Genomic DNA, 19,750 nt, shown 5'->3' with positions numbered 1-19,750 from the left:
CATGCTCTGCCATGTGAAGACACAGAAAGACGATGGCTACCTCCAAACCAGGGAGTGGGTCCTCACCACACAACAGATGTGCTGGCATTCTGTTTTTTGTTGTCTTGTCTTTTGAGACAGGATCTCACTCTGTCATCCAGGCTGGAGTGCAGTGGCACAATCAGGGCTCACTGCAGCCTTGACCACCCCCGGCGCAGGTAATCCTCCCACCTCAGCCTCCTGAGTAGCTGGGTCTACAGGCACACACCACCACGCCTGACTAATTTTATATTTTTTGTAGGGACGGGGTTTCACCATGTTGTCAGGCTGGTTTTGAAGCCCTGGGCTCAAGTGATCTGCCAGCCTCGGCCTTACAAAGTGTTGGGATTACAGGTGTGAGCCACTGTGCCCAGGTTTGCTGGCACTTTGATCTCGGACTATGGCTTCCAGAACTGTAAGAAATAAACTTCTGTTGGTTAAGCCACCTAGTCTATGGTATTCTGTTATAGCAGCCTGAATTAACTGACAATGGTAATTGTAAACTATTTGAACTATATAAAACCACAAAACAGAGCGAGAATTCCCTGTTTGTTTTTGTTGTTTACTTCCCCAGAGACAAGCACTGTTAGTGGAGCTTTATGCTTCTACTAGTTTTTTTTCCTCTATAGGATCATATCATACACATTGTTTTTCACCTGCTTTTTTAAAACTTAAAAATGTTCTTAAGGTTTTTTTAAAAAAAGCTATAGGTTATTCCATGATATATGCATACCAAAATGTATTGTTACTCTCTCTACAGACCAACAATTAAATTATTTTGCTTTTTTCCTTTGCCATTACAACAGTGCTTTTGTCTATATCTTAATACTTTTACCCATATTTTTGTAGAATAAATTCCGAGAAGATAAATTGCTGGGTGAGAGAGAATAAACTATTAATGTATAATGGTTACTACCAAACTGCCTTCCAAAAAGTGTGCACCAATTTACACTCCCACCGCCAGTGTCTCATCAACCATTCCAGACCTTAAAGTCACACCTACCACTAAGTTCCTTGAAATGGACGTCACCTTTGTGTTATTCAGTCAGACCTTGGGCGGGGTGCAGTGGCTCATGCCCATAATTCTACCACTCTGGGAGGCTGAGGCAGCCGGACCACTTGAGGCCAGGTGTTCGAGACCTGCTTGGCCAACATAGTGAAACTCCATCTCCACCAAAAATACAAAACTTAGTGGGGTGTGGTGGTGCCTGCCTGTAATCCCAGCTACTCGGGAGGCTGAGGCAGAAGAATGTCTTGAACCCAGGAGGCGGAGGTTGCAGTGAGCCGAGACTGCAATACTATACTCCAGGCCTAGGTGACAGAGTGAGACTCCATCTAAAAAAAAAAAAAAAAAAATCTGCTTCATTTTCTATTTGCTCCCTCGTTTCCACATACTTGCCTGTTATCTAACCCTCAATATAGTCTCACTACACTTCTATGACATCATAAACATTTACATTTATTATATTAACTTGTAAATGTCTCCTTGACTCTGTAGTCCAATTGCCTCTAAAATTGATTTTTTAAAATTTTGTTTATTTTTATTTTCATTTTATTTTATTTTTGAGACGGAGTTTCACTCTGTTGCCAGGCTGGAGTGCAATGGCGCGATCTCAGCTCACTGCAACCTCCGCCTCCTGAGTTCAAGTGATTCTCCTGCCTCAGCCTTTCTAGTAGCTGAGACTACAGGCACATGCCACCATGCCCGGCTAATTTTTGTATTTTTAGTAAAGACAGGGTTTCACCAGGTTGGCCAGATAGTCTCGATTTCTTGACCTCGTGATCTGCCCACCTCGGCCTCCCAAAGTGCTGGGATTACAGGCATGAGCTTCCGCGCCCGCCTGTTTTGTTTTTAATTAAAAATTTTATTGCCCTTTTATATTTCCTTTAAAAATATTTTTCCTTCTACTATTTGTCATTTCTTTTTTCTTTTTTTCCTCTAACAACAAATACAAATAGATTCTGAGTTGCCTAAAGGGAGAGATGGTGTCCAATCCATCTTTTTGTCACCTCCCATTCTTCTCTCCCCATTCTTTCCTAAGGAAACAGCTAGACCAAACACCTCTTCTGTGCTGAAGACCCATAGATCCGAATGTGGGTTTCACATCTTCACATCTCCACTGGAAATGCAATGTAGCCAAGCCTCCTCCTCCATGTGACTAGGAGCTCTTAGTGAATGACATCAAATGAGTGAAATAAGCCAGAAAACTGGGGAGCATCCTTAACATCTGTTCCTCTCCACCCACCCATGTCCACTCCATAACAAAGCCCTGTGGAATCTACCTCCTAAATAACACTCATTACTGTCCACTTCTATTTGCTACTGGGCCAGCCTAATCCATTCCATCATCTTCTACTCGACTTCTCTAACAGTCTCCTGTCTTCCACAGTGAGGCCAGAGTGATCTTTTCAAAACTCACCCTCTGCTGAAAACATGCTTCTCATTTAGGATAAAACTAAAGTCCACATGAGCAGCAAGACCCCACAGTCACCCCAGGCTATTCTCCGGCTTAGGTGCTGAGCTCCAGTCACCCAGGCCCTCTTTCAGCTCCTTAAGCATTTCTTTTTCCTCTTCCCTTCTTACCCTCTTTGCTGATTTATCTCACCCATTAGAGCTAAGCTTCAATGGGACCTCCTTAGGGAAACTATCTCTGCATACCCTTTTCAGATGCTCTCATACCACATGGAATTTTTCCTTCATTATACTTCACACAATTGGTAATTATGTTAATTTGTGAGATTATTTGATTAATGTCTTTTCCCCTCCTAGACCACAAACTTCACAAGCTCCACTGTGTCCGGGCAGAGTGTATGTAATAGCACACACAGTGAGCATTTATAGAGATCTGATGGATGCCAAACAAATGAATGGTGGGCGCTTAGTAATGTATGACAACATGATTTTTCACTCTTTTTTCTGCTGAGGCTTCCCTGCGGTATATTTTAGCCAGATTTAATGTGGATACAGATACTGTGAGTCTCTAGTGAGAGAAACATTCGGCATGACTGGGTCCCAGATGACAGTCCCCAGGGACCACCCTATCCTGTTTATCTTGCCACCAAGACCAGGAAAGATGGAGACACTCATTTCAAAAACACCTCCCTAAAAAAGCCCCTGCTTTGTGGAGTTGGCCCATCTCTCTCCTGCCGGCCATCATCAGGCCTGTGACTCCTGGAAACCAGCCAGTTATTCTTTGAAAACAGGGCCCTGTCACTTTAAGATTTTAGTCCCTTGCTTGGGCCATATATCAATTCTCCCTGCAGCAGTGGCTGTGCTGCCTGCTGTTCAAATTTGTCCAATTAGACACAGCCCCATGGGGTGGAATTCAGTGTGAAATGTGCCTGCCACTGACCAAGAATGAATTGGTGTGGAAAGCCCTCAGGGAGAGCCAGTGCAGGTCTTCCCAGGAAAGGCTCACCACCCTCCGGGCAGTGCCCATATCCCTGGGGCAGAGGGTCACCCTGCAAGCCCTGTGAGCCCTAATAACTGCTCAGGGCAGGGTGGCGAGAGGCCACCCCGAGTATGTGCGGGACAGGGCGGAGGTTGAGAATCAGCCCCCACAGATATGAAAAGGTCAGGGCGCTATTTGTACGGTTGTTAGTTACTTGCAATGGTCTCTATCAGCCACACAAATGCGATTCTGTCACTCCATAACGTTAGTTAAATGCTAGCCTGTGGTCCTGTTGTGGTCCACAGAGACACAGAGTCAAACATTCAAAAAATTCCCATCAGCAACTCATTTGGCAGTGCGGGGAGGGCGCTTTAAAGCACAGGCTAAGTGTGCGTGGCGGGATGGTCTCTAGTGGAAACGGTTTTAAGAGAAGAACTTTCAGTGTCTCTAACAAAAAAATCTCCTTTGCAAGAACTCTCTAACTTAATTTTTAAAATGTTTCCTCCTCCTCTAGCAGCTCAAGCTTTTCTTCTAAAACTCTTGGAAGTCTTAGAAGGTTAGACTTTTGAACACGGAGAAATTTCAGAAATCACATAGTCTACATCCTCTTTTTTTTTTTAATTTTTAAATTTTAATTTTTTTCATAGAGATGAGGTCTCACTAGGTTGCCCAGGCTGATCTTGAACTCCTGAGCTCAACGGATCCTCCTCCCTTCTGAGATTATAGGAGTGAGCTACCGCGCCTGGCTGGATACCATTTTATAAACAAGGTAAATGAGATGAGGGAGAGGAAGTGACTCAGCCAAGGTCAAACAGCCAGTGGCTGGCAGGGCTGCAAGCCAGGCTGCTGACCCAGGCCCAGCTCTTACTTTACTGTCATTCAGTGCTGCCTTCCTTTTGGAGGCGATTTCAGTTTGATTTTTTAACACACAGCCAACCCAGGGTCATGATATATATAGATATACCACAGTCAGGATATACTAGAACTGGGATTAAACACACACAAATATTACATGTACATATATTAATACTGCCACGCATACTTGGGGCAGCCTCTCCCTGCCCTGCCCTGACAGTGATCAGCCTTGCAGGGGTCAAACGGGTGAATCTCTGCCTTAGTCTAATCCTAGTTCTAGCATCCTCTGTGTGATCACCTCACATATTAGCTCTGGGCTTCAGTTTCATCAATGTGTATGATAAAGGAGGTGGTGTCTCTCCCGCCTCTAATTCACTCACTGATTGAAACATTTCTCGAGTGCTTAGCGTATGTCTGGCACTGGGGATACAGAGAATCAGAAGGGTGGGGTCCCTGCCTCTGGAGAAGTTCACAGCCTGATGGGAAGAGTCCCAGTATGTCCCATGTGCTAAGTGATCTAGCAGAGGCTTACAAGAGCACACTGAGAGCACAGAGGAAGGCGGCTCCAGCCAAAGAAGTGTGAGGATTCCAGCTGGAAATCCCCAAACATCTCACAGACACTTACCTCGTCTCCCGCCCAGCCTTTGACAATGAGCTATCATTTTCCTCCAGGAAGAATGTGCAAACAAGAAGGGAAGAAGCGTCTGGGAAAAAGGAGAAACACGGGGCCAAGGAACCCACACAAGGGCCAAGGGGCCATGGATAAGCGAGGGCTGCCTGCTTCTGCTGGATCGCTTACCAGCAGCTGAGCACCGCAGCAGGCCACTGACCTCCTGGGGACTAGGCACCACGGGTGATGAATGGTCCCTGAATCCTTGGAGGGAAGTGGCCTATTAAGGAAACAGAGGCTCAGCTTTTGACAGAGATGCCATATGGAGGAAGGAACTGGAGACCTTGGTCACCAATTTCTCTCCAAATTCACCAACCCCCTCTACACCCCCAAGTTTATAATTTTGAGAACCGCTAAGATATTTCTCAAAGCCTTTTTACATTATCAACAACTTTTCTCTTCCAAATCAATCCTCCCAGGTAGGAAGAATTAGCTTCAGTTCACAGAATAAAAAACCAAATCCTAAGTCAGTTCAGGGCCACTCCCGTGATTACACAGCTTACCAGGGAGGGTCAAAGCTGAGACTAGAACCCAGGGCTGGAACTCCCTATGCTAATCGCTCACTGCACTACTTATTTCCATGTTGTAGCTGAGTGTGCCACATAAATTCATATTTAACCAGTGAGATTTAAGAGGAGAAGAATAATCAGAATGGGTTATAAATGAGTCCTTCCCCCTGGGGAAGTCTGGGCTCTAGACAAAAGTCTTCTCATTTTTAAAAGGCTCCCCTTTGTGAAATGAACAATCTGGCCCATGGTCATCAGCTGCCTAAAAGACCGCTGGGTTACAGTGAATTTCCCATGTGATGCTAAATCCATGTGACCATTCTCCTTTTTCTTTCTTTCCCTTTTTTTTTTTTTTTTAAACCAGCTGCTTAGCAGCTCAATCAAATTAATTGTGGCACTTTCAAAAGCCATCAAAATAGCCACAACACTCCTTTAAAAAAAAGGAAGGCGCCTTGTTTTCAGAAAAAGATGTAAAGTCCTCACCCCAGGGTACTCAAACAGATATTTATTCCATGACAATTTGCCCCTTTCTCCCAGAGGACCACCCCCCACCCGACCTCTCTCCTCTCTCTCTCTCTCTCTCTCTCTCTCTCAAGAAAGGCTTAAAAATATCAACACCAATGAGACTATACTTTTGGCTTACTTCTGCCAAATTTTATTTTCAGCTTTGGGTAACTGGGAGTTCTTTATGGTCAAGGACAAAAAAACAAGAGGCTGGAAAAACCTCATTAAAAAACCAACTAACACAACTCACTTGTTTGAAATGAAGTGAAGGCAGGAGAAAGGAAGGAAAAAGGAAAGAAGGGTGGGAGGGAGAGTGAGGCCATGTTCTTGGCTGTGCCTCAGATGTGAAGAAATGTCACAGCCGAATAGTGGCTGAGTTACAATCTCACTCCTTAGAGGCGGGCGGAAGGCTTGGAGGGATGGGTGTAACCCTGGCAGGCAATGCTGGTCCTCACCAAGGGTGAGGAGAGAAAACAATTCTTTCTGATCTTTAAAAACTGCTCAGTTTGACAGGTCCCCTAAAACAGTCTCCCAGAGCCTAGCCCCTTCCTTCAGAGTAGGTCCCTTGCATTTGAGCAAAGAACCTTCACACATGAGCTCACTCATGCCTCCCAATGCTAATCCGAGGAAACAAGTGGGGCCGGGTGCAGTGGCTCACACCTGTAATCTCAGCACTTTGGGAGGCCAAGGCAGGTGGATCACCTGAGGTTGGGAGTTTGAGAAACCCCGTCTCTACTAAAAATACAAAAAGTAGCTGGGCGTGGTGGTGCATGCCTGTAACCCCAACTACACAGGGAGGCTGAGGCAGGAGAATCACTTGAACTTGGGAGGCGGAGGTTGCAGTGAGCTGAGATTGTGCCACTGCACTCCAGCCTAGGCAACAAGAAGGAAACTCTGTCTCAAAAAAAAAAAAAAAAAAAAAAAAAAAAAGTGGGGATAAGTGTTAGTATCCACAATTTACTTAAAAAGGAACTAAGCTGAAGCTCGGAGATCAATAACTTGCCCAAGTTCATACAGACTGCAAGGATTAAAATCCAGCCCTCCAGCATTCTCCCCACGATCCCCCTATTTCCCAGTAGAAGCATGGCCAGATCGGAGAGCACCAGGTCAGTTTCGTTCTCAGAGACTAGAACCATTTGCTGCTGGCCTTCTTAGGGCTTGCACTATTGTGAAGAATCCCTGATGATAAAGACCAAATGCCAATCCAACTGTCAGTCAACAAAGCAAGGTTCCCTGAGGGTGAAGGGATAAGGGCACAAGTAGCCTGGCGGCCTGCAGGGCCATCCAGATGGCCCAGGGAGGAAAGTGCTTCCTGACCACAGCCTCTTACCACCCGACACAAAACGGCCTCTTCTTGAGGTCATCAGCTACTCCCCATTGCTGCTTTTGCTCCTGCATTTCCTCATGGCCCAGGACTACAATCAAGCTCTTTGAAACAGGTCATGAGCTTTCCCAAGAAGTCACAGTATGAATGGTGAAGGGAGATGGGAGGTGGGGTAGGAGGAATGTGAGTCTCTTGGTCAAATTAAATCAGGATCTTTCTTCTTTTGCTAACGCTCTGTCCTTACTTGGGTTAAAAAGGTGCTACCATTTTATTTCATGGCACATCTATTCAGAGGATGGGATGTTACAGCAAAATGAAGAGCCTGCCTTAAACAAATGAAGAGCTAAGGGAAGCTGGAGATACATTTTTAGTTATGTTTGTAAAGCTCATTAGGAAAAAAAAAAGGAGGCCAAAAGACACTAAATTAAGGATTCAGAAGACATGAGTTCTAGTCTCAGCTTTATTATTTCTTAGCTGGATGATATGGAAAATCTTAAATTCTCTGGGTCTTTTTAAAAAGAATCCATTAAATGAACTAATAGTAATAATCTTTGCCTGTATCACAGCATGCTTTAATGCTCATCTGAGATAATGTATTTGAAAACCCTTTGTAAAACATTACGTATGTGCTATATTATTATTATGACTGAAGAGCTGATTACATGTGTTTCAGGCAGACTGAAGAAACCCTCTATGTTACTTAAGAATATATATGAAACATACATCCAAAGCAAATATTAGAAAAGGTTTAATTATACCCTCTGGGTAAAGTAGGTAAATGTTTTGTGACTCAAGCAGAAGAGAAATAGGCTGAGAAAATTTGTAGTTGAATATATTCTTTTTTTTTTTTTTTTGAGACAGAGTCTTGCTCTGTTGCCCAGGCTGGAGTGCAGTGGTGCTATCTAGGCTCACTGCAAGCTCCACCTCCTGGGTTCATGCCATTCTCTTCCCTCAGCCTCCCAAGTAGCTGGGACTACAGGCGCCCGCCACCACGCCTGGCTAATTTTTTTGTATTTTTTGTAGAGATGGGGTTTCACCATGTTAGCCAGGATGGTCTCAATCTCCTGACCTTGTGATCCACCCACCTCGGCCTCCCAAAGTGCTGGGATTACAGGTGTGAGCCACCACACCCAGCCTACAGTTGAATATATTCTTTCGCCATATTCCTTAGCTAAGAGTCCAAGGGATGAGTGAGGAACCCCGATCTTTTGGTTCATAGTGCCACTGTCTAGGAATGGACCATCTGATGCAGAAGGAAAAACTGGGCTGTGGAGTAAAAGAGACTTGAGTTCAAATTCCACTTGAAAAGTTCTCATAATAAATGCATAGAAAAAGACTATTCTGGCCGGGCACCATGGCTCACACCTGTAATCCCAGTACTTCGGGAGGCCGAGGTGGGCGGATCACCTGAGGGGAGGACTTTGAGACCAGCCTGGCAAACATGGCAAAACCCGGTGTCTACTAAAAATAGAAAAATTACCTGGGTGTGGTGGCAGAAGCCTGTAATCCCAGCTACTTGAGAGGCTGAGGTAGGAGAATGCTTGAACCCAGGAGGCAGAGTTTGCAGTGAGCTGAGATTGTGCCACTACACTCCAGCCTGGGCAACAGAGCAAGACTCTATCTCAAAAAAAAAAAAAAAAAAAAAAAAAGAAAGAAGGAAAAAGAAAAAAGACTATTTTATGAAAAATTGTGAGTTTATGCACAAAGGAAATTTAAAATCTAACCTCAAAGATACATACTACTTCTTAGTCTAATGTCATTATAGCTACTGAGTCTGACCAAAAGCTAAAAGAGATACAGTTCTGCACTAAGGAGAAAAGAAATTACTTTAGTTGATGTCAAAATGACAAGTCATCAAAAAATTGTGGTTTATTCAGGAAAAAAAAATCTCTTAAACAGACCTAGATGTCCTGGCAAACTTTTGAATTTAATCTTGTGATATATTATAAAAAAAGAAAAGAAAAGAAAAAAGCCTCTATAGCATATCAAGCAAATTTTATAAAAATATGATCAATACATTTGACATATTAATTATAATTTTCAGTGACAGAGACAATATGAAAATCTAGAGTGAACATTCTGACAGTGGGATAAATAAATAGATATAATTATTCCTCATACTAATCCCAATAGAATTGTAAATTATCAAGCTAGACTGTCCATCTGAGTTCTAAGGTTTCCTTAATATAATGGAGTTTAATGTAGGGGGTGTCATATCACCAAGATTATGCCCTTTTATTAGAATAGAAAGCTCTCTGAGGATTTCAAATTCAAAGGGTCAGAATGACCCTGAGCTCTCTACATATTGCTAGTATTCCCCGACCCTGGCTGCCTACTGGGATCAGCATGTGGAGAAGCACTGTAGCGAGGGGCCTAGGCCCAGGGCAGAGGGAGAAAAAGGAGTTACGAATAACTGTGCATTCTCCCAATCTTGGAATCACAGACTTAGAAGTGGAAGGGCTTCAGAAATCCTCTAGCCTGGCCGGGCCCGGTGGCTCAAGCCTGCAATCCCAGCACTTTGGGAGGCCGAAACAGGCGGATCACGAGGTCAGGAGATCGAGACCATCCTGACTAACATGGTGAAACCCCGTCTCTACTAAAAAAATACAAAAAAACTAGCCGGGCGAGGTGGCGAGTGCCTGTAGTTCCAGCTACTTGGGAGGCTGAGGCAGGAGAATGGCGTGAACCCGGGAGGCGGAGCTTGCAGTGAGCTGAGATCCGGCCGCTGCACTCCAGCCTGGGCGACAGAGCGAGACTCCATCTCAAAAAAAAACAAAAACAAAAAAACCGAAAAAAAAGAAATCCTCTAGCCCTTACCCAGATTTGTACAGAGCAGAAAAATGAGGATCAGAGAAGAGAATGAACTTGCTCAAGATCACATGGCATCCTGGCAGAACCAGGTCAAAACCCAAGTTTCACGATGCACAGTACAAAGCTCCTTCTATGTTACTCCGGGAGTGAAAGCATGTGCTGAGGTGGTCAGCTAGCACATGGCCAATATAGCTGCGGCTATTATCATACCAACGGGAAGGAAAGCACTCTCCAGCAAGGGCCAAGAGAAATGACAGTTAACATTTAACATGATGGGACCAACTTCAAAGACACTCCAGCTGGACTCTAATAATGGGAGACGAAACTGCTAACCCTAGCAGAAAGTTGCAGGGGGACAACTCTGGTTGGAAATAGCACATGTCCTGAGAGCAGGAATGCTCTTCAGAAACCCCAACACAAGGTTGCTGCCTCACTGCGGGGTGGGGAGGAACATGGGAAATAACCCTTCATCTGTTGGCAGTTCCACCCGTGATTAAGTGGTGTGTCCCTTGTTAATGCCATGAGACACTTCAAAATGCCCACATTTGTCAATTGGGGGAGGGGAGGAGGGGCTGCTGATGTCACTGGGAGAGGGAGATGGTGCCGTCTTCAAGAAAGACTACATTTGGTTGTAACAGTAGGCAGGGAAGACAGGAGAGGAGAGGGCTGCTGCGCCATCACCACCAAGGAGTGCAGACAGGACACCGTAGATTCTGGAGCTGACAAGAAAGTTTCCAACTGAGAAAAGTCAGTTAATTCTGGAACTTCTATTCCTGCCTAGATGGACGTCACCTGTAGAACCCTCAGTAACTTCTGGCCACAGTTTACATCTTAAATGAAGAGCTGATTCCACCTTGCAGAGAAACAGTCCTAGCCATCCTTTTTTGGTGTGTTCTAGTCACCTCCCAGGGCCCTGACTCCTGGTGTGATGGTGGCGGGGAGGAGCCGAGGAGCGGGCACGTAGCTCTAGCAGCAGAGGCAGCCTCTGGCCCTGCTTCCTGCACAGCCTGGACACCTGCAGCACAAACCCTGTTCTTGCTGTGCCTTCACTGTTGGTCCTACACACCAGGCCTGCCAGAACAGCCTTGCGCGTGGCCTTCGTTCCGGCTCTTCCTGGATCCCCACCCACAGACCTCACCAGGGACCTCTGTTCTAGTCTGCCCTTAGGTGGCTAACGGGGAGGAGATTCCACATCAGGCCTCCCGCGGCAGGGCCCTTGGCTGGCTCTGTGTCTCTGCTCTAATTACTAGGCTTCTGTCCTATCCCTGAGGACAAGTTCCCCAATCTGGGTATTGGGCCCCTGCCTTGATGGGCTTCAGTTCTTAGGAACAACTGTGCCCTACTTACCCTGCCAACTACTACGCTCTCATCCCACCCAAAGGGGTCTCACGGGATTCTCAAGGTGCTATTGAGGCCTCACTGCCAGTTGCCCCTAATGGTGCTACTACCTCACTGACCCAGGTCTCTATGCCGAGCCCTCTCCTAGAGTGACTTCACCCCACCGTCAATGAAGCCCTGCATGTTGCCATGAGCTGTACATTCCTGGTCCATGCCCCAAACACCAGGAATTGTCTGGTTCGCCCGGCCTGACTCAGCCCAGCCCTACAAAGCAGGTGTTTGGGAAAAGCCTTTTTCCCAATAAAGGCAATACACTACCAGTAGATGAAATAATGAAAGCATATGACCTGTTACTTAGGAAGCGTGCCTTTACATTGTTTTATCCTATCATACTGTATATTGTGTGTCGCAGGTGGGCTCTGGAGGAGTCCCCTCTCTCTCCCTAGCCTTTCCACTTTGTCTCAAGCCAGTGAAGATAGCAAGAAGACACGGAGCAGGGGTCTCTTAAAAGCCTGGCAATGAAATGCTCAAATTGATCAAATACCTAGGGCATAAGAGCTAAATATAATATAATGGATATAATATATAAGTATACTAAATTTGGAGAGAAGACACTACTCTTTAGGACCCTACACTTTTAAAACAAAGCAGTGAACGGAATTTTTGTATATGCTACGCCTATCTCGGAACTGTTTAAGCCTCCTAAACTCTAATGGTACCATCAGTGTCTGAGGTGAGAGGGAATTCTGGATCATATAGTAGCCATTTTACAGAAGGGCTGGCAATGGCTGGAGTTAGCGTCTCACACAAATCGATCAAATACACGAGGAATTCCTTAGTGGGGAAACAGCTAAACATGATTTAAATTGAAACTGCTAATTTAATAAACCTCCATGGCAGGAATGATTGTACATGACCCCGAGGAATCTAGCACAGCACACACAGTCAAGCAGATGTTTGACTAAAAAGAGAAGGGGCCACATCATTCCGAGGGCGTGGATTTCTTTTCCGAAGAACATACCTCTTCTTTTCCTTTTATTTCACCCTTCTCCTTCCCTCTCTCCCTCCCTGTAGCCTTTCCTTTATTTTATCAGGTACCAGTTGCGGGCCCCTCTGAGCCTCCCTAGGAGCAAAGAGGAAAGCTGTGCAGAGGTGTGCTACTGCAGGGAGCCATGGAGGGGAAGCAGTGGTATGTGGAGGCAGATGGGAAGGCAGAGGTGCTGGGTGAGGGGCATGTCAGGGGAAATCTCAGGGACCAGTACCAACAAAGGCATGGGGCATGAAAATTATCTCTTCTGCTGCTCTAAGAATGACATCTTAGGCTTTCCTTAAAAAATACCCACATCAGGCCAGGTGTGGTGGCTCAAGCCTGTAATCCCAGCACTTTGGGAGGCTGAGATGGGCGGATCACAAGGTCAGGAGATCGAGACCATCCTGGCTAACACGGTGAAACCCCGTCTCTACTAAAAAATACAAAAAACTAGCCGGGCGTGGTGGCGGGTGCCTGTAGTCTCAGCTACTCAAGAGGCTGAGGCAGGAGAATGGTGTAAACCCGGGGGGCAGAGCTTGCAGTGACCTGAGATCTGGCCACTGCACTCCAGCCTGGGTGACAGAGCGAGACTCCGTCTCAAAAAAAAAAAAAAACAAACAAAAAAAAAACAATAAAAACAAAACCCACATTCAGCACACATTTACTAAGTACCTGCTATATTACTATTACTATTATTATTATTATTTTGAGATGGAGTCTCACTCTATCACCCATGCTGGAGTGCAGTGGTGTGATCCCGGCTCACTGCAACCTCCACCTCCTGGGCTGAGGTGATTCTCCTGCCACAGCCTCCTGAGTAGCTGGCATGACAGGCACATGCCACCATGCCCGGCTAATTTTGTAATTTTTAGTAGAGATGGAGTTTCACCATGTTGGCCGGGCTGGTCTCAAACTCCTGACCTCAGGTGATCCACCCGCCTCCACCTCCCAAAATGCTGGGATTAAAGGCGTGAGCCACCACACCTGGCCAGCACCTGCTATAGATGGTCACTATCCTAGACACTGGAGAACACAAATGAAAAGGGAAAATCCTGGTCCTAAAGAGGTTCACTGAGATAGAGAAGTAGGTGGGTGGACAATGGAGGTGACTTTAGGGTGTCAGTTGCGGGTCCCTCTGAGCCTGGCTAGGAGTAAAGAGGAAAGCTGTGCAGAGGTGTGCTACTGCAGGGGAGCCGTGAAGGGGAAGCAGCAGCATGTGGAGGCAGATAGGAGGGCAGAGGTGCTGGGTGAGGGGCATGTCAGGGGACATCTCAGGGATCAGTACCAGCAAAGGCATGGGGCATGAAACAGGGGTCAGTCAGCCTGGTCAGATTCCAGGACCCACATGGGGAAGCATTGAGGGGTGAGGCTGAGGCTGCAGAGTCCTTGGGACACGAAGAGGCACCCCAGCCTCACTGGGGCTCACTGGCCCATACCTGGGCTTTGCCAATTAACCATGCTGTGCAGCCTCTTCCATGGGCTTCTTTGCTCTAGGAAGCCTGAGGCAAGAGCAATGGCACCGCTGCCAGCTAGCGTCCGCTCTGAGACTTCTCTGCGTGCCCTCCAACGTCTCAGAACAGGAGCGCATTGGCTGGCCGCTGTGGCTCACACCTGTAATCTCAGCACTTTGGGAGGCTGAGGCAGGTGGATCCCCTGAGGTCAGGAGTTCAAGACCATCCGGGCCAACATGGTGAAACCTTGTCTCTACTAAAAATACAAAATTAACCGGGCATGGTGGTGGGTGCTTGTAATCCCAGCTACCCGGAGGCTGAGGTACAAGAATCACTTAAACCTGGAGGTGGAGGTTGCAGTGGGCCGAGATCGCACCACTGCATTCTAGCCTAGGTGACAGAGCGAGACTCCATCTCAAAAAAAAAAAAAAAAAAGAAAAGGGAGTGCATGCTGAGCAGTGTGGTGTGTGGAGGGGCCTGCAGCTGGAATGCTGGGGAGAAGATTCAAGCATTTTCCAGGCACCCTGTTCCTCAGATGGGTGAAGAGGAGTTCCAACATCAGACAAGCGCGGCAACTGCTAAGAGCATTCAAATTTGGAATTCCCTCTGGTGGCTGAAATCAACACTTCTCACAAAGGAAACCTGGACAAGTCCGATCTGTAAAGAGCATTATCCACTCCCCATGTATAGTTTATTGGCCCAGAATATCAGGTTAGCAAGCTGAAGTAATTAAACATCAAGCCAGCTGTTTTAGGCAATTAGGTAACATTTTTCATTTAGGAGACCACACAACAGAGGGGAGAGAATAGGGAGATAAGACCTGTGTTTTGATTTACTAAAGTCTCTGTTGCAGATAAAGCCCAGCTTTTTGGAACCCTTCAGGCAATTACTATTTCAGGCTTGGCAAGCACTTGAGTCTGAAAGTAACTATTGGGCTTGTCTTGGCAAGACTCAAAGTCACTGTAGCTGTAAGGTTGTCCCAGGCAGCGGTGGAGGGGAAAGTCAGTGGCAAGAGGAAGCCAGGAACTGTAGAGTCATTAGGAGGGCTGTTGCAGGCTTAGAGCTCAAAGGAGGCCAAATTCAGTCCTCCCACAACATGTTCTTAGAGAGGGAATGCGGTCAGATGGTGAAGGCCCAGGCCTGCTGGGCGGGATTCTGTGGTTCCCTTTCTGGCATCTGTACTTGTCAGCTCTGTGGGCGCTGTTTACACTCCCTGCCTCAGTATCCTTTCCTGTAAAAGAAGAGAAGGACCAAGGGCTTTTAGGTTTGTGGGAGCAAAAGGAAGAGGTGCAACCGGCAGGCTGCTAACGGTGCCAGCTTAGTACAAAGGGAGGAGAAGACAATGTGGACATTAGAAGATCAAAACGTGAACCTCCTCCCTGCCACGAACTGACAAGGTGACTCTGTTCAAGTCACTTCCCCTGTGTGTGCCTCGGTTTCTAAAGCATCAAACCAGGGAGCTGGACTAGGCTAGATGATCCCTAAGCCCCTTCCAGTTCTGGCATTCTACTATATGAAGATGCCAAGCAAGATAAACTGTTGGGCAGAAGGGAAGTAAGATTTTCTTTGAATGGAGAAGCCTGTGTGCTGCCAGCCGGCTTCCCCTACGAGACTCTGGAGCCAGCACTAAGTATGGGGCCGGGCGAGTGGGGCTGGCGGAGGAGACAGCAGGCCCGCGTGTGGTCACTGGCTCCACGGCATTGAAACATCTCTTGCTTGAGCTCTTCCACTTAATTGGGAGCTTGCCTTTCCAGTTGTGTATTTTTATCCTGTGCCCTGGAACCCAAACCATTAGGTTTGTAGCCAAAGGCTGCTTCTTGTTTAATCGTTAACTGCCTGGGCCCTGAGGAGCTGTACCCTGGCCGGAAAGTCCTCCTCCAGATGCTGTACCTCTTCAGCGAGCCGGACCCGAGGGAGGACGCCGAGCTGGACCCGAGTCCAAGCTCTGTCCTCCAGCCTTGGAAATAAATCCCCTACGTTGTCTGGCCCACACAAATCCCAGTTCAGCCAGGCCTCTCCTGTGGGGTTATTCTGGTAACAAAATGCTTGAGATCAGCAATTCTTTTCTACTCTTACCCGCTCTCAGAGAAGAACCAACTGGGCTATTCCTTAGGCTCCACTTTGTGTGTCTGAAATGTGGTTGAAAACTAATATTCCAGATGTTTCCTCATATTTTAAGTAGAACCGCAGATTAAGCTGCCTATAGGAAGGTAGTAGAGCACGGTGGAGGGAGGGCAGTCTTTGGAGTAGAATCATGGCGTTGAAATCGTGGCCACACCCTTTACCAGTTGTATGGCACTGAGAAAGTATTGGTTCTTTGAACCTTAGTTTCCTCTCCGAGCGAAATAACAGCATTCGCTTCCTCTACCTGGCAGTAATCGCCATGAATCCAAAGACTGTTTTGGTCATCGCTATGTTGTAGTCTAAGCCTAACACGGAGTAGGTTTCTCAATCAATGCTACTGAGTCAGTGATTAAAAACCTCATGGGATTTTGAGGAGATCAACGAGGTGAAAGATGGGAAATGTCTAACTTTGTACCTGGCACTTGGAAAGTGCTTATTCACAGGCTGGCAGTGCTTGGAGACACATTTCCTCCACCTGAGTGAGGTGGATGCTCAAAGGGGAATGCAAGTGTTCGGTTATGCCCACTTAAGTTGTGAAGAGGCCATCCTGTGGGAGAAAGGGCAGGTACCTAGCAAGCTCTTTGATTGTAACCAGTCCTGACCCCAAGGCTACTGCTGAAGCTCAAGCTCTGGCAGTCAGATACAGAGCCACTGATGTCCCTGATGGTGGTAGGGGGCCCTGCAGAAATACGGATGGCTTCCTGGCCCTTAGGGTCTTCCAAGGAGATTCATAAAACTAGACCAGGGCATGGAAACCAGCATCCCGGGGGCCCCTGGTACACTAGACTATTGTTCCAGGACAGAAGCAACTCAGATCAAAATGGTGAGTAGGATTTTTCCTTGCATTGGCCACAATACATATGTTTGTTCAAGAAAAAAAAGTTGGAGCAAGAAGACATGAACGTCTGCTGCTAAAGAAAAGCCTGTTTGTGCCAGTCACAGTGGCAAGATTGTTCAGGGAGTCCATCCTGAAAGTCCAATTACTCCAACAGCATGGCCAAGGTCAGTGTCAATTTGCGGTGTGCCAAGTGCTCCAGCCACTTCAGTACCAGATGTGAGTCACACAGGGGACCTGTCTTTCGGGAGAACTGGCATCTGCTGGACTTGCTAGCCCCTCTGAGCCTATACCCCCGCGACTCCTTGCTCCCTTTCCCTTCCTTGGAGAGACCTGTCTAATAGACCCCTCTATAGACAGCAAATAACCACAATATGCAGAATCCCAGACTGGCTTATGGAGAGTTGGATCCACTGTCACCTAGCGGGTGAATGAGGGAGAACACTGGGACTCGACAAGGGCCAGCACCTCTTCCTGACAGCCTAGGGCCCACATTTTAGGATCAAGAGATCAAATGATTCTCCCTTCCTGCTTTGTTTCTAACAGGACACCCAGAAGCCACAACAATCTGCAGAAGTACAGCCTTATGAGGTTGAGATGTGGCGTGACCTACTTACGTTACACCTGACTTAAAAACGTATCTCTTCAACACAGGGTGCCAAGATCCCTTCTGCCATATATATATATATATATATATATATTTTTTTTTTTTTTTAACGGAGTCTCGCTCTGTCGCCCAGGCTGGAGTGCAGTGGTGTGATCTCAACTTACTACAACCTCCACCTCCCAGGTTCAAGCGATTCTCCTGCCTCAGCCTTCTGAGTAGCTGGGACTACAGGCACCCGCCACCACACCAAATTAATTTTTTATATTTTTAGTAGAGACAGGGTTTTACTGTGTTAGCCAGGATGGTCTCGATCTCCTGACCTCGTGATCTGCCCGCCTTGGCCTCCCAAAGTGCTGGGATTACAGGCGTGAGCCACCGCACCCGGCCTCTGCCCTATATTTTAAGGGGACTTAAGAGCAACAATTTACCTCCCAAGTTCTTCAAGCAGCCTAGAAATTAGTACATACTAATTTCTCCAAACACTGAATAACATATCCTAATATGGATTTAAAAAACAAATATCCGAATGTTTCACAGACCAAACAGCCTGACTAGAGATCTTTAATTTGGACTGTGCTGTGAAGGATGTAACTCCATCAACCACAGCAAGATCCAATCTTGGAGAGGTGCCCTCACATAGACTCTCCAATCTCTGATGAGGGTGGAAAGTTTTTCAAAAGAAAGATGGTTTTAAATTAGTCTTAAGGAACACCTACATGTGCTGACACGGAGAGTAAGTTGGGCTCTCTGTATAGTATGATCTCAAACTTTTAAAAGGAAAAATATATACATATCATATTTAGGCACATTCACACAAGATATGTGAAAATAATAATAATTTTAAAGTAACATCTACATAGCATTTACTGCCAAGCAGTAATTTTCGGGGCAGGCAGTATTCTAAGTGTTCCACACATATTAACTCATTGAATTCTCACAGGAACCCGAGGATGTAGGTATACTATTTTACACATGAAGAAACCGAGGCACAGAGAGGTAAGTAACTTGCTCAAAGTGACACAGCTATTAAGAGACAGGGTTGGGATTTAAAGTTGAAGTGAACTGCTCCAGCTCCAAATTCTTATCTCCTGAGCTCAGCAGCTATTCATGTCATAGAAGATCCTCACTGGCACTCTACCTGCCTCCCAGAGCCTCCCCTACACACACACGCCAAAAGAACTGGTCTTCCTTTTTCTATCATGGTTTTTATCACTATGATAATCTGTTTACACATCAGTCTCTAGCACCAGACGGTGAGCTCTAGGAGGGCGGGGCACAGAGGCCTGCCCCCTTCATGCCTCTCACGCCTCTAATTTTTGGTTCATAGCTTGGCTTAATACTGGGCTCAGGGGGACAGATTAGTTTCTGGGAGATGATTCGCATGCAGGCTAGAGAGAGATTTGAGAGTTCTTTTTTCTTTTCTTTTCTTTTTTTTTCTTTCTTTTTTTTTTTTTTGGAGACAGAGTCTCACTCTGTCACCCAGGCTAGAGTGCAATGGCACGATCTCGGCTCACTGCAACCTCCACCTCTCGGGTTCAAGCGATTCTCCTGCTTCAGCCTCCCAAGTAGCTGGGATTACAGGTGTGTGCCACCACGCCTGGCTAATTTTTGTATTTTTAGTAGAGACGGGGTTTCACCATGTTGGCCAGGCTGGTCTCAAACTCCTGACCTCAGATGATCCACCTGCCGCGGCCTCCCAGAGTGCTGGGATTACAGGTGTGAGCCACTGTACCCAGCCAGAGTTCTTTAGATGGTCTCCTTCCAGATTATTCAAAGGATCCTTCAAAATAGGGGTTAGTGGGCCAGAGATGGAAGCTCATAAGCATAAAAGCATAGCAGGAGGAAAGGACTAGAAAGATGGAAGCAGGGAGAAAGAGGGGATCACCTTTGATTCATTCACCCAGCAAACCCATACCAACTCCCACTGATTCATTAGCCTCTAAATTCTTACATTTATTATTACTAACCATATGGAAGGCAATGACTAATTCTTGCCACATGGCTAGGATATGGCTTCCTATTAAGAAAACACAACCTGGTAGCCTAAATGCTGTAGTTTTTCAAAGGAAAACTGCTTTAAGCATAAGCGTTTCCCTTCATTTTACCCCTTCATCTTTAACTACATTTGCTAGTTCATGGCTTCCTTAAACAAGCTGCCATTTGACTTCATGGGCTTCTTCTCAAAAGCGTGCAGACAGATTCACGGGAGGCTCTCAGGCTCCCTCTTGTCACCCTGTCCTGCCTCCTCAGCCCATAAACAGGCCACTACTTTTCCACAGCGGCTG

The 19,750-nt window shown here is 46.4% G+C and overlaps 1 protein-coding gene and 1 long non-coding RNA gene across 9 annotated transcripts in view; both read right to left on the bottom strand.

Annotated features, from left to right (window-relative positions):
• The window catches only part of BCAS3 (BCAS3 microtubule associated cell migration factor), a 707,133-nt gene that overhangs the window by 65,882 nt on the left and 621,501 nt on the right, over nucleotides 1-19,750 (bottom strand). The gene's annotated exons all lie outside the window — the stretch shown is intronic.
• Nucleotides 14,555-17,509, bottom strand: LOC126939360 (uncharacterized). Its single transcript, XR_007720366.1, has 2 exons — nucleotides 16,439-17,509; nucleotides 14,555-15,130 (listed from the first exon to the last, which is right to left on the bottom strand). It is a non-coding gene; the product is annotated as an uncharacterized LOC126939360 (long non-coding RNA).

This window comes from Macaca thibetana, chromosome 16 (assembly GCF_024542745.1).
Source record: "Macaca thibetana thibetana isolate TM-01 chromosome 16, ASM2454274v1, whole genome shotgun sequence".
Taxonomy (NCBI): domain Eukaryota; kingdom Metazoa; phylum Chordata; class Mammalia; order Primates; family Cercopithecidae; genus Macaca; species Macaca thibetana.
This window is presented reverse-complemented; position numbering and strand designations above follow the sequence as displayed.